Below are 15,562 nucleotides of genomic sequence, written 5' to 3' on the forward strand. Positions count from 1 at the left end.
CCCCACGGGTTCTGATGGGCCAGGTGGACTGAGAGCCACTGCCATGGGCAGACCTAGCCCCGCTCCAGGAGAGCAGCCCTTATCCTGAAGGGCAGGGGCACCCCCACCTCACGCACTCCTGAAGTTTCCTGCGGGGGCATGGAGTAGGGTGTCAGGATTCCACTCCTGCCTGTGGCCATCTCCAACCCCACCTTTCCCATGCACCATAGGCAGGTCCCTCTGTGCCAGGCTTGGGGGACCAGATCAGTACAGGTCTGGGAGCGATACGTGGGAAGGAGGTGTAGGGAGAGAGCTGGGTCCCTCAGCTATTCTCGGGGTATGAGGGGCGGGAAGCAGTGGGTCACGGGGAGGAGCCTGGGCCCCAGAAAGGCCCCAGAAGCTTTGGGGAAGCTTTCAGTTAGTTGCGAGTAGCTGGGATTTGGGGACACACACCTGTCCCCAGCATGTTTGGAGATGTAGAGAGCTCCCCGACAAGGTCCGGGCAGCCTCTGGGGTTGCCTGGGTCCCCAGCGGGGCCACAAGAGAGCTCTTGGGGATGGGCTAACGTGCCAGCAGGAAAACAGACAAGTGACCAGAGCAGTGAGGTCCCCGCCTTGCTTCAGTTGGTTCTTCCAATGTAGAGGACGGTGAGGGAAGGGCTTCAAAATCAACACAATAAGAGGTGCCTGGGTGGCTCGGTCGGTTGGGCGCCCAACTTCAGCTCAGGTCCTATCTCACTGTTCCGTGAGTTGGAGCCCCCTCCGGGCTCTGTGCTGTCAGTCTCTCTGAGACTGAGAACAAAGCCAAAGCTCTGCTTTGGATCATCCGCCTCCTCCTCTCTCTGCTCCTCCTGTGAGCACTTGCTCGCTCCCTCTCTCTCTCTCTCTCAAAGATAAACAAACGTGTGAAAATAATGATGACATAATCGGACGATTGGAGCAGTGCCTTTACCTGGGGTCGCCGTTGCCGTGCTGGCTCTCAGCCGGGGCCGCCCTCAGCTTCTCGAAGCTGCTCTCAGCTCCCTGTATGTGGGCCCCTCCACCCCTCAGCCAACAACCGTGCGTCCGATCCTTCTCACACTTGAAATCCCTCTGACTTCCCTGTTGTTTTTCTCTTGCCTCTTCCACCTTATCTCCCTGCTCTCTGGCCGACTCGTCTGCTTCCTCGACTGTGATTACAGACCCAGTGGGGCCCACCTGGATGTTCCTGGATTGCCTCCTTGAGAGCCAGCTGATTGGTAACCCTAATTACATCTGCAAAGCCCCGTCACATCACAGAACAGTATTTGAATAACCAAGGGACAAGAGTCTTCAGGAGACATCATTGGAATTTTGCCTCCGATAGGTTTTTTTTATTGTAAAGCTTCTCACTGTCTTTAATTTGCTGATGTGAACTCTGACTCCCCCAGATGGAGGTGTTTTGTTTTGTTTTCTTTATTTTTTTTCCTATGTCAGGTGTATCTGTTAGGATTAGATTCTGTTGAATGTTCAGAAAATCTAAAATAACAGTAGGCATTCTCGCATGAAATAAGACTGGAGGTTGGCCATTCAGGGCTAACCCGGTGGTTCCAAGAAGCAACAATAACACAGGCTCCTTCTCTGTTTTGTTTACTCCTACCCTTGGGATTGCTTCATGGTACAGATGGCGGCTGGAGGTCCAGCCATCACATTCACATTCCAGGCTGGGGGATGGCCTGGACGGGTTGATATCCCTTCTGGATGAGGTACCACCTTCCTCTAAGCAGCCTTCCTAGAAGTCACTTCCAGACCTTGAATGTACATTTCATCAGCCAGAGCTTGATCATAGGGCCACACGTAGCTACAGGGAGATTGGGAAACATGCTCTTTGGGCTGGGCAATCTGCTGGAATAAAGCCAGGGTTCTGTGGCTTAGGGAGAAGGGAAGTGGGACACTGGGTGGATCCAGCCTTCACTGCCCCCTGGGTATTTCAAGCACATTTGACTACAGATGGCTTTTTTTTTTTTTTCACAGAGCACACAGTTCAGAAAGTGTGGCTCTTTTCCTTTAACTTGTGGAGAAACGTATTACATCTACCTGCCCCATACATGTACACGTTCTACAGTGGGGACCCCAAAAGTCCCAAAGTGGGGAAAGTATTCTTTCTTTTAAAATTGAGATTATCTATTTATTTAGAGAGAGTGTGTGTGAGAGAGAGAGCGCTCGCACAAGCGGGGGAAGTGCAGAGAGAGAGAATCCCAAGAAGGCTCTAAGCTGCGAGTACACAGCCCGACGTGGGGCTTGATGTCCCAAGCTGAGAGATCATGACTTGAGCCGAGATCGAGAGTCGGACACTTAACCGACTGAGCCACCCAGATGCCCCAGGAGTGAAAGTATTCTCAGACCAAGGTACATAGTACTGAAGAAAATATAAATGGAGAGTCGGAGGTTGAAACCCGAGAGACTGAGAACATCAAGGCGTTGGTGGAAGGGTAACCATTGCCCAGCGGAGTGTCCCATGGGATAAATTACTGCCATCTGAGGAAACAGACTCCCCTCGATGGCCAGGCCAGGAGAACACGTGGGTGAAGAAGGCGCTGGGCCCGGATGCAGGTTGGTCCCTTTAGAACTGTGATACATGGGGATCGTGGGTGTCAGCAGGATGGGATTCCCCAGGAGGGAATAAGCTAGAACCAAGGACCTAGGCTAAGCCAGGGACCGGGCAGGAAGCGTGGGGTCCAGGTACACACTCAATCCAAGGTCAGTGTGAAGCAACGAGGTGGCCCATGGCCCACCGGCGCGTGGACGGAAGTTTGGCACCAAGGGGAGGCAGCAGGCTGAGCAAAGCAGGGCTTAGGTGAATGCAGATACCAAGGCACCCGACAGGTGGCTGCAAGTGTCAGCAGGCAGCGGGAGGTCAAGGGCAGGAAGGCAGAGCGGAGCAGCAGGAAGAAGGAGGCCCCAACTCTAGTATGTTGGGAGCCCCCCGGAAGGAGCAGGATCCGGGCATGCACGCTGGAGGCAGACGCTCCAGGGTCGGCTCAAGGACTCCACACTTCTCCACACCGAAGCTCTGATAGGGAGGCTCGAGCAGCTCTTCCTGGGGAGATGTCAGGCAGCTGGGAGCACCCTGGAAACTTTCGGGGAGAGATGGTTTCTGCTTCAGGTCGGTGGGTGGGCACAGCTGGCATCCCCTCTGGCCGAAAATCCTTGGGATTCAGCAGCACGGACGCATCCTGGAGCAGCCCCGGGCCTCTGCACCTCCGTGTCAGCCGAAGGCCGGGGACGGCCTTCCCAGAGCAGCACCGCCATGAACAGCGGCCCACAGATGGCCCCACTGGATCACAACGCTCCCCCACTTAAAACACCTCAGGGCTACTTGTGCCCCCTAATAAAGTTCTGCCCCCCCCCCCCCAGTGTTTGTTAAATGCTATGACAGAGACAGTGTTCTGTGTTCACCCAGCCCCAGTTCAGCCTCCTCTCCCCGAGGCTGCCTTTCCCAGCCTCCCTTGTGGTGGGGTTGGATGGATGGATGGATCCATCCATGCGATGGATCCCGGTGGACAGGCCGGAAGCAGAGGTGAGATGAGTTAGCCCCTGGCCAAAGCACAGCAGAGCACGTGTGAGGTCCCACAACTCTCTGCTCCCCTTGCATGGGGATGGCGAGGTTACAAGATGGTGGGGCGTCCATCAGCCTGGATCCCTGGGCTGCTTGGCAGAGACATGGAGACGAGGCACTGAGATCTGTAGTTAATCTCTTCCTGAAACATAACCTAGACTATCCTAGCTAAATACAGCCACCAGATGGACCAGTGTCTTCACATGCAACCCTCTCACAACCAACTGTTATCTCCAGCGCCACACCCTTCTATCCCCAGACACAGTCACCCTGAAGATGTCTCGGCCCCAACATGCCCTTCTGTCATGCCTGTATGTCTCTGCCATGGGACATGCTGTGTCATGACCCAAGTGCCCTCTTGTGGTTCTCTGTGGTTAAGCCTCCTGTGGTTCCCTGTGTTAAGCATTTTTAGGCAAGGGGTCTCAGGTTTCACCTCTATGCACAGAAGGAATGGCAACACAGAGCCTCTATTTGGGGGGTCCAAAGACTCCCTCAGCACCTTCTCCAGAGCACTTTCCATAATGCCTTCCTCTTCCATCCAACAAGCTGGGGTCAGAGCCATCTCCCCACCACAGGTCATGATCTCCTCCCCTATCCTGAGACCTCTGCTTGTTTCTATGGTAACAACTTTCCAGGCCCGACCCAATGGGAGACTGGGTGACAAGCCAGTGTGTGGGCTCCCTGTCCTGTCCAAGGTGCAGGAGTACAGAGTGTTCACAGGTGTCAGCTAGAAGCAGCCTGTCCCAAGCTGAGTAAATGGGTGTATTGAAAAGGAATGAAGGGGCCTCGGGGTGGCTCAATCGGTTGAGCATCCGACTTCAGCTCAGGTCATGATCTCGCAGTTCATGAATTCGAGCCCCACATTGGGCTCATTGTTGTCAGCTCAGAGCCTGCTTGGGATCCTCAGTCCCCCTCTCTCTGCCCCTCCCCTACTTGCACTCTTCTAGAAATAAGTATGTTTTTTAAAAAAGGAACAAAATATTTAAAACGTGTGTGTGTGTGTGTGTGTGTGTGTGTGTAAGGCTGAAACAAAGAGCTATAATTTGGAATCCTTACAAGAAACCTTGGATAAAGGTGTGCTTCCAAAAACTCAAACCAAAGATTCTGAATGTGACTTGAAGTTGTCCCTGGGGAAAGTGCATCTTTCCAAAACAATTAGTCCAACAGAGAACAGGATATGCCACATAATGAGGCAAACTGAAATTGGAACGAAAAAATAATTTCAGGTGCATTTTTCCAAGAGTTCAAAAGACCATTCAGTCCACAAACTTTCACTGAGCACCTATTAGACATCCACCACCATGCTGGGAGCACGGCTGAATGGAGGAATATTTCTGCAACTCCGTTCGCTTAAAAATAAAAAAGGAGCAAACCTAAATTAGTAGGAGCTATTGTAGGGATCAGGGTACAAAGATGTGCTAGACAATGACAAGAAAATAGAATCCTTTTTCTTGTTGTTTCTCTGCAGACAAGGCTTCTAAAGAGACAAGCCATTTTATTTTCTTTTGAAGCAGACAAGCTGGACGTCCCGGATCAAATGTCAGCAAAGTCCATGGGATGTACTAAGACCGACAAACGCTGAACCGGTGAAGTCACTCCGGAGTTATGAAGACGTGAAAAGCAAAATACCATCCTGGAAATGTCAGCCCAAACACGTCTCCTATGGTTTTACTCGGCTGCTAGACCAGGAGAGTCCCAGGTCCACTTGCCTTGCTTGTAACCCTGGAGTCCCATCGCCAGGGGCTCCCAGCTCCATATTTACTTGCACTGGGACATCACAGAACCCCTTTTAATCCGTTTCTTCGCTTGGAAGCTTGGTGTATTCATAGCCCCTCCCTCCTAAAGAGGAGGTGATGTGATGAATATTCAGCACTTGAAGTCGTTCCTGCCACATGGCAAATGTTCAACAAATGTTGGTCATTATCATCAGAACCTGGGGCTCATTAATACATCGAAAATCATCGCGGCATGGCTCTGTGAAAGGGGAGCCATCGGAGGGAAATCATTTAGACCTCTCCAAACTCCTCCAAGGGGACTATGCCACAAGTCAGCCACTCTGGGAGACGACATTTCAGTATTTGGGGAACTCTTCTCCAGCCTAGCTTTCAACAGGGCCCTAAGCACATTCTCTTGAATACCTGCTATGGTGGCACATTTGCACCCTAGCTGCTAATTTTTGGAAAAAGATAAAAGTCGTTTTCAGCCAAGGCTGGTGAAGTGAATAGGCGACCGAGGTGACTCATGCCATCTATTCAAAAGTGGATTATGATGATGACGTAAGGAAACCAGTTCTCTTTAGTGGCTCCAGAGAGCACTGGGATTTCTAGGGACCCCTCCTGGGCACTCAGATAACTGGTGCAGCACTGCCACCTGGTGAATCCTAGGGGAACTACAGGGCAGTTATTAAAAGGCCAATAAATCCTTAAAAGCACAAAACCGGAAGGCAGAGCTTCTAGACAGCAGCGTACTGGAGCCCAGCACGCTGCAGAGATCTCCTGCCCGCCCCCCTTCACCAAGTGTTCCCCTGAAGTTAAATTAATGCGATCTACTCAGCTAACTCTAAGCCTTTGCCAGGCAATTAGTATTTCCTTCCTTCCTTTTTATTTCTTTTTAAACCCAGAGACATGAATCACATGCGCACACACACACACACACACACACACACACATATATTTAGACATTTTATATATACTGGATGCATAAATCTTAACTGTACCATTTTGACAAACAGATACGCACCGTGCAATCCATACCTCCATTGAGATAAGGAACATTTTCACCACCCTAGAAAATTCCCTTGTGCCTCTCCTCTAAGAGGCAGTGACTCTTGTATTGTCTGTCACTAGGGACCAGTTTTATCTTTTCTAGAGTTCCATGTACATAGAATCACAGTCGGCACTCGTTCAGGAACTCGTTCTTTTTATTGTAGAGTAATATAGTCCATTGTGTGAATATCGCATAATTTGTCTTTCCATTATACTGCTGATGGGCATCTGGGCTGTTTCTACCATTGGCTACAAGAACAGCGCTACATACGAGGAACATTCTGTGGAAGTCTTTTCTGGAACAAATGTTTTCACATCTTGGGCAAATACTCAGGAGTCAGCTTTCTGGGTCAGTGGGTAGGTATATATTTATCTTTATAAGACACTGCCCAACCATTTTCCAAAGTGGTGGTAGAATTGTTACCTTCCCACCTGCAGTATTTCCTTTTACTTCTAAAGTTCGAAGGAGTCCAATTCTATGTGAGCTGCAAAACAAGGCAGCTCGCGTAGAATAAGCCTTCATATAAACTATTGCATCAGCATTAGGTGAAGCAGATGTTCTATAAAACTCGCCACGATTTAAAATGGAAACACTTGGTTAAAGCATAATATGTCTGCTCATAAGAATGTAACAGCTACCTCCAGATGTCAAAACCATAAAATAAAAACAAAAACAAAAACATCACTTCTCACTAAAAGGAACCAAGGATCCTTGGAGAATGGCTGATTCCAGATTTGGTGCAAGGAAAGAATAAAATGACGGGCACCTGAGTGGCTCACTCAGTTAAGTGTCTGGCTTTGGCTCAGGTCATGATCTCCCAGTCTGTGAGTTTGAGCCCCACATTGGGGTCTATGCTGACAGCTTGGAGCCTGGAGCCTACTTCGGATCCTGTGTCTCCCTCTCTCTCTGCCCCTCCCCTGCTCATGCTCTGTCTGTCTCTCTCTCAAAAATAAATAAACATTTTTAAAAAAAGAAAGAATAAAATGAGCCTGGAACCTCCTGCTAAGTCAGAAAACAAGGGCATACTCAAAGGAAAGGATAGAGGGGCTAGCGTGAAGGGCTCCCACTTATCTACATTTTGTCATAACAAAATGATGAGAGAGAAAATTCTCAGTACAAATATCTTACAAAGGACTTGTGTCAAGAACATACCAAGAACTCCCACAAATGAATCAAAAAGATAGAATTATTTGAGGGGTGCCTGGGTGGCTCAGTCAGTTAAGCATCTGACTCTTGGTTTCTGCTCAGGTCACTCTCTCACAGTCTGTGATTTCGAGCCCCATGTCAGACTCTGCACTGGCAGCGTGGAGCCTGCCTGGGATTCTCTCTCTCTGTTCTTCTCTTTCACTCTCTCTCTCTCTCAAAATAAATAAATAAATAAATAAATAAACAAAAATTTAGGAAAAAAAACAATTATTTTAAATGGACAGAAGATTTGAGTAGTCACCTTCTAAAAAGTAGATACCCAACGTGGCAATGAGAAAGAATGAAATATGGCCCTTTGTAGCAACGTGGATAGAACTGGAGAGTGTTAAGTGAAATAAGTCATACAGAGAAAGACAGATACCATATGTTTTCACTCTTATGTGGATCCTGAGAAACTTAAGTCTATGGGGGAGGGGAAGAAAAAAAAAAACAAGAGGTTAGAGAGGGAGAGAGCCAAAGCATAAGAGACTCTTTTTTTTTTTTTTTAATATATGAAATTTATTGTCAAATTGGTTTCCATAAGAGACTCTTAAAAACTGAGAACAAACTGAGGGTTGATGGGGGGTGGGGGGGGGGGGGTGATGGGTATTGAGAAGGGCACCTTTTGGGATGAGCACTGAGTGTTGTTTGGAAACCAATTTGACAATAGATTTCATATTAAAAAAATTAAAAAAGTAAACAAAAATAAAAAGTAGATATCCAAATGTACAATTAGCATTTGAAAAAGTGATCAATATCATTAGTTCTCAGAACAATGAAAATGAAAACCACCATGAGAGACTACTACCCGTGAACGAGGCAATTAAAATTTAAAAGACTAAAATTATAAAGTGTTGAAAAACTGGAACTCTCATACTTTGCTGATAGAGGTGTTGTAAATTGCTAAAGTCATTTGGATGCCATTTGACATTATCTTCTAAAGTTAAACATATGACTTCTCCATGACACAGGAATTTACTCCCAAGTATCTATTTCCAAGAGAAAGACATATGCTTACCATGAATGTCCATAACAGTTGTATTCATAATGGTCCCTAACTGGAAACAAGTCAAATATCCATCAACAGTAGGATAGATAAACAAACTGCCGTATATTCATACAACAGAATTTATACCATTAGTGAAAGACAACAAATTGCTGGTAACATGCAAGATGGTTGGATTACACAAAATGTGGAGTGAGGAAGCCAGATTATATGATTTTTTTAAAATGATCAAAAATAGGTAAAACTAGTCAAGGATAGTAGAAACCGAAGCAGCAATTACCTCTGGGGACAGGGAGGTGAGACGCTGGGAAGACGAGGTGGGATGGGGTGGATTGACTGGAAAGAGGAGGCAAGAAGGAGCCTTCTGGAATAATGGAAATGTTCTGTATCTTGACCTAAAGCTGGCCGGTGGTTACATGGATCTGTGTATTTGCCATCCGCGGATCCTCACCAGAGTAACCTCTAGAAGATGTCATTCGGGAAGAAAGAAAATGCCTCCAGAAGGAAGGTCTTCTGGAATGCAAGAAGGAATAGAGATAAACATGTGGGCAAATCCAAACAAACACTGATTGTATAAAACAGTGACCATGTTAGTACTTGTAAAAACAACACTTAGGATGGGGCGGTCAGTGCGGTATATCGATTGCAAAGACTGACCCAGTTCTTCGCCCCTCCCTGTGTCCACACCCTTTGTAATGTGATTGTTCAGCTCCCTTAATGCAGAGGCGGAGTCTGTTTTCCCCTCCTCTTGAATCCAGGCCAGCCTTGTGACCTGCGTTGGCCAGTAGAATGTGCTGAAAGTTTTGGTGCGCTAAATTTGAGCGGAGGCTTCAAATGGCCTTGCGTGCCTTTATTCTCTTGGACCTCTGCCACCAGGAGAGCATGTCTGAGCTAGCCCCCTGGAATAGGAGGGAGGAGAGCAGAGACATCCCATCCGAGGCCATCCTCCACCAACCAGCCACACAGCCAACCCATCCCTTGACTGTAGACACTGAGATCAGATCAGCAGCACCATCCAGCTGACCTGCAGATTCATGAGGAATCATATGTAGCTGTTGTTTTAAACCACTAAATTTTATTTTAAAAAATTTTTTTAATGTTTATTTATTTTTGAAAGAGAGAGACAGCATGTGAGCAGGGGAGGGGCAGAGAGAGAGGGAGACACAGAATCCAAAGCAGCCTCCAGGCTCCGAGCCGGCAGCACAGAGCCCGATGCGGGGCTTGAACCCATGAACCATGAGATCATGAACTGAGCTGAAGTTGGACGCTTAACCGATCTAGCCACCCAAGTGCCCCGAAGCCACTAAATTTTAGAATGCTTTGCTATGCAGCAATAACTAACCGAGACAGGAGTGATTGAAGCTAAAATATCCCAAGGTCCTTACTGTCTTTGGAGGGATTACAATGAAATTGAATAAGAGTATGAATTAAGCATGCTTTAATATAATTCAGCTTGTTAAAATGTTAACAATAACCATGAAAAAGAATGGAAAGAGTATGTACATTTCAAACCTGTAAAGTAAAAACTAAAATTTGTTAATCAATCCGAAAGAAAACAAGAAAGAAGAGGGGAACAGGCAAAAAGAAAGTACAAGACTAACTGGTATAATATAAAAACATATTAGTGTGACGGTTAATTTTTATAAATACTTCTTTAATGTTTTTATTTTACATCTCAAAATGTATTTATTTTGAGAGAGAGAGAGAGAGAGAGAGAGAGAGAGAGAGAGAGAATCCCAAGCAGGCTCCATGCTCAGCCTGGAGACTAACGAATGTGAGATCACGACCTAAGCTAAAATCAAGAGTCAGAAGCTCAACCGACTGAGCCACCCAGGTGTCCCTGTTAACTTGACAGGGCCAGGGATGCCCAAATATCTTGTTAAGCATTATTTGTGCATGTCTCTGTGAGAGCGTTTCCAGAAGAGATTAGTGTTCGAATCGAGGGGCTGAGTAAATCAGAGGGCCCTCCCCGGTGTGGGTGGGCATCATCCGATATGTTATCGGACTAAATAGAACCAAAAGGCAGAGGGTTGAATTGGCTCCCCCTGACTGACTGTTGAGCTGACACACTGGGTCTTCTCCTGTCCTCTGTGCTCTGGGTTCTCAGGTTTGTGGGCTTGGGCTGGAATTTACACTACCAGCTTTCCTGAGCCCCCAGCTTGCAGACAACAGGTCATGGGACTTCAGTCTCCATAAATGCATGAGCCAATTCCTTGTAATAAATATCACTATTTATCCAGTAAGATATATATATATATCTATATATCTATATCTATATATCTATATATATCTATATATATAGATATATAGATATATAGATATATATATATCTTATTGGTTGTGTGTCTCTGGAGAACCCTGACTGATACAGAATTTGGTACCAACAGTGGTTCTGGAAAAACAGAATTTTAAGGATAAGTTTCCTGAATTTGTTCCAGGGGTCCTGGAATGGGCTCTCAAATCTGATTGTATTTAAAGACTCAGGGTGCCTGGGTGGCTCAGTCGTGAAGCATCTGACTCTTGGTTTCAGCTCAGGTCACAATCTCACGGTTTCACGAGTTTGAGCCCTGCGTCAGGCTCTGCACTGGCAGCACGGAGCCTGCTTGGAGTTGTGTCTGTCTCTGTCTCTGTCTCCGTCTCTGTCTCTCTCTGCCCTTTCCCTACTTGAGCTCTCTGTCTCTCTCAAAATAAATAAATAAACTTTAAAAATAAAATTAAAAAGCGGTGCCTGGGTGGCTCAGTCGGTTCAGCGTCCAACTTCGTTCAGCTCAGGTCATGATCTCACGGTCCGTGGATTCAAGCGCCGCATCGGGCTCTGTGCTGACAGCTCGGAGCCTGGAGCCTGCTTTGGATCCTGTGTCTCCTTCGCTCTCTGCCCCTCCCCCGCTCATGCTCTGTCTCACTCTGTCTCTAAAAAATAATAAATAAATGTTAAAAAAGATTTTTTTTAATAAAATTAAATTGAAAAGAAAGACACTAATGTTTCTATTTCTAGGAGTAAAGAGAGAGCTGATAGTCCCTGACATGATCCGGCAATAGAGATATGCAAAATATCTGCATTGGATATTCCGAACCAACCATTTTGTAAGAAGCAAGGAGCTAGAAGGAACATTTTTGGAAAACTAACTGTAGTCTAAGTGTCTGACATTAAGCTTTTGATAGCCAAGCATCCATTGTAGAGACATCCATCTCGAATACACATATTGCCAGCTGTGTGTCAGTTACTGGTAAAACAACTGGGTGAGAGACCCATGTTCCCCTTTCAGAAAGCCCTGGGTAACATACATAACTGACAGCTGGACTGACCCCACTTTCCCCATCCTGTGCCCTAAGTCCTGCTCTTATGTTTCAAATTCACCAGAGTGAACCCGAGAAATCCTAGGCACCCAACCCTCAGACCCCAATAAAGGCAGAACCCCAGGTCAGTATCTTCTCTCCGTCTCTCTGCCCATGACCTATAAAGATTAGACAGAAACAAATGAACTTGAGAGTAGGTAAACAATAGAAAAAAATCAATGAAACTAAGAGTTGGGTTATTAAAAAGTTCAATGAAATTGACGGGGGAGAAAGAGAAGGAAGAAACCGTACTATAAACCCACACACACAATTATAGTGGTGGTTAAATGGATATTACATCTGTAAAACTCACCGGACACTTGAAATGGGTGAATTTTATTTATGTAACGGATACTTCTTTATACAGTTAAAATCCCCAAAGTCCCAAAACTAGTCCTTTTAAAAGACTAGTAAAATTGGCAAACCTCTGGAAACACAAACAAGAGAAAGAGACTATGGATAAGCATTTCCAGGAATGAAAAAGAGGACATAGCATAGTAAAACAGGGATTTTAAAGAAAATACTGTAAAAATATTTGAACAACTTAATGGCAAAAAAAAAAATTTTTTTAGGGGCACCTATGTGGCTTAGCAGGTCAAGTGTCCTACTCTTTGTTTTGGTTCAGGTCATGATCTCACGGTTTTGTGAGTTCGAGCCCCACATCAGTCTCTGTGCTGACAGTGCGAAGCCTTCTTGAGATTCTCTGTCTCCCTCTTTCTCTGCCCCTCCCCTGCTCACCCTCTGTCTCTCTCTCAAAAATAAATAAACTTAAAAAAATAAATATTTCTTTTTTTAGAAAAACGCAATTAAAAAATTTTAGAAATAGTGGGGTGCCTGGGTGCTCAGTAGGTTAAGCGTCCGACTTCAGCTCAGGTCATGATCTCACAGTTTGTGAGTTCAAGCCTGCATCGGGCTCCCTGCTGACAGCTCAGAGCCTGGAGGCTGCTTAGGAGTCTGTCTCCCTCCCTCTCTCCACTCTGCCCTTCCCTTGCTCGCACTCTGTCTCTCTCTTAAAAATAAACATTAAAATTTTTTTTAAATTTCAGAAATAGAAAAATCTAAATAAGAAAAAAATAGAAGATCTGCCCCTAAAACCAACCAAGGTACACACTCCACACGTAATAAATCCAGTTAACTAGGTGAAAGCAACTAAACATTCAAGGAACACAAACTCTTCCAGAAGTGGGAAAAATCATGAAATTGGATAATCCCAAGAATGCAAGTATTCTTTGACATTAGAAAATCTATCATTGTAACTTACTACATTGGGGTGCCTGGATGACTCAGTTGGTTGAGTTTAGCTCAGGTCATGATCCCAGAATTGTGGGATCGGGCCCCATGCTGGGCTCCACGCTGCGTCAGAGTCGGCTTGGGATTCTCTCTCTCTCCCTCTGCCCCTTTGCCCCACTAGTGCTCTCTCTCTTTAAAATAAAAAAAAAAAAAACATTTTAAATAAAAATTAATTAAATAAGTAAATAAGTCATTTACCACCTTAAGAGATGAAAGGAAACCATACGATCATCTCAAAAGATGCAGACTTTACTACTGTTTAAGAAAACTTATTTTTAAAAAAAGATAAAAAGACACATTCCATCGTCATTTTTGACACATTGACATATTCATCGTCATTTTTATTGGGCTACACCATCATAAAGCATACATGATGGACATGTCACAAATGATTACATCAACAATACCTAATAGTTATGTAGCACTTGATAGCTTGCAAATCACTTTGCATCCATTATCTATATAATCTAGCCACTCTGAAGGAGGTATTACATTTTTAAAAACATACAAACGAGGAAACAGATTTAAAAGGATGAAGTCATTTGTCCCAAATCCCAATGATTTTCATTCTTTATTTTGTTGGTTCTCTATGATATCCCGTGTTATGTACCAAATAAAAATGAACAGATATCTACAAATAGATAATACATAATAGAAAAACACCACCAAAATTTCTTAAGTAAATTCTCCAGTGGTTTTTACATGCTCTTGGAACAAATATAAATAAAAAAATTAACCCTATAGTTTATATTCTTAGCCATATCTATCTTTCCTTCTGAAATTTGTAATCTACAATTAAATACTAGTGTTTCAACTTAAAAACTATAGTTCCCTAAAAGGTAGATGAAGCTTGCAGCCTGGTAGTTTCTACCTACCAACTGGCCAACTTACATTTGAGGAACAAGTGAGCATTCCTCTTGGTCCTTAATACTAACTGGTTGCAGATGACCTATGCACACCACAAGGCTTTGACAACTTGACCTGTGATTTTGGTGCCAATTGAAAGGATGTCATGGGACATGTAGTAGTATTTTCCCCTATTTCTCTAGAGTATGGATATTATGTATAAAACCACATAAGATGATTCTGAAAGGTGGAGAGAGTACAGACTGGTCCTTCTCCAAGACCTGGAGAACAACACAGCACTGAGTTCCTTGGGTTTTGGTTTTTGTTTTGTTTTGTTTTGCTTCATTTATCCCAGACCAGATTCTGACGAAGCCGGCAACTGAGAAATGTCAATGGGCACAGGCCAAAAAGGGCCCAAGAAAAGTCTGTTCTTTCTAGACAAAGGAGGAGGAAAGGAGTGGCCTAGCAAGCCAGGCAATTTTTAGACCATACCCATCCTACTCCAGCCAAACACTAAAGACCAACTGGGGAGCCTACACTTCTACCCTCTCCGGTCTGTGATAGGCTCCTCAATGCCCCACCCCCACACCACATTGGTGTCAGAGAGGGTCAAGTCAGGGACAGAATTTTCAAAACCAACCCCTTCCCCATTCCACCCTGGCAGTGTCATTGGAGACACTGTGGGGAGAGTAGGCCTCCAATTCTACCCAGAGACAAGATATTTCTCCCCTTCTTTACTGGTTTGGTGTCAGTAGAGGCCTAGTGGGGAGTTGTAACTCCCACCCCTACCCAGCAGTAGTGAGGACCCCGATCCAGGTGTCAGTAGAGGCCGGTGAACCTGCATTTCCAACACCAACGTATAGTAACAAGGCAGTCTCCCCTCAGCCCTTTCTTCACCAGAGCGGTGTCAGAGGAAGCCTGTCCAAACAGAAGCTTTGAACAGGATACAGAGTCTCATAACATGACACTCAAAATGTCCAGAGTTCAACGGAAAATCACCATCACACACAGAACCAGGAAAATCTGAACTTGCAGGAGAAGGTAACTCACAGATGCCAACACTGAAATGATACAGCTGCTGGAATTACCTGATAAATATTTGAAAACAGCCATCATAAAATGCCTCAATGGACAATTACAAACATGCTTGACACACATTTTAAAAAGCCCCGGGAAAAAACAAAAACAAAAACACAGAATACAGAAAATCAAATGGAACAGAAAAATATACCTGAAATAAAACCCAGTGATGGACTCAACATCAGGCTGCAAGGGGCAGAGAAAGAAATCAGTGAAGGTGAAGAGAGAACAATATAAAATACCCAACCTGAAGAATAGAGGGAAAATTACTGTGGGCTGAATTATATGTCAACCCCTCCGAAACCACCAATTCATGTTGAAGCCCTAACCGCCCCCCACCCATGGGTGACTAGAGAAAGGGCTTTTAGAAGGTTGAGATTAAATGAGGTCATAAGTATGGGGTCTTCAGCTGATAGGATTGGTAGCCCTGTGAGAACAGAAGAGAGGATTCTTTCCACACCACATGCACGCACGGAGGAGAGGCTGTGAGGACACAGC

The sequence above is a fragment of the Panthera onca genome, chromosome A3 (assembly GCF_046562875.1).
Source record: "Panthera onca isolate mPanOnc1 chromosome A3, mPanOnc1 haplotype 2, whole genome shotgun sequence".
Lineage (NCBI taxonomy): Eukaryota > Metazoa > Chordata > Mammalia > Carnivora > Felidae > Panthera > Panthera onca.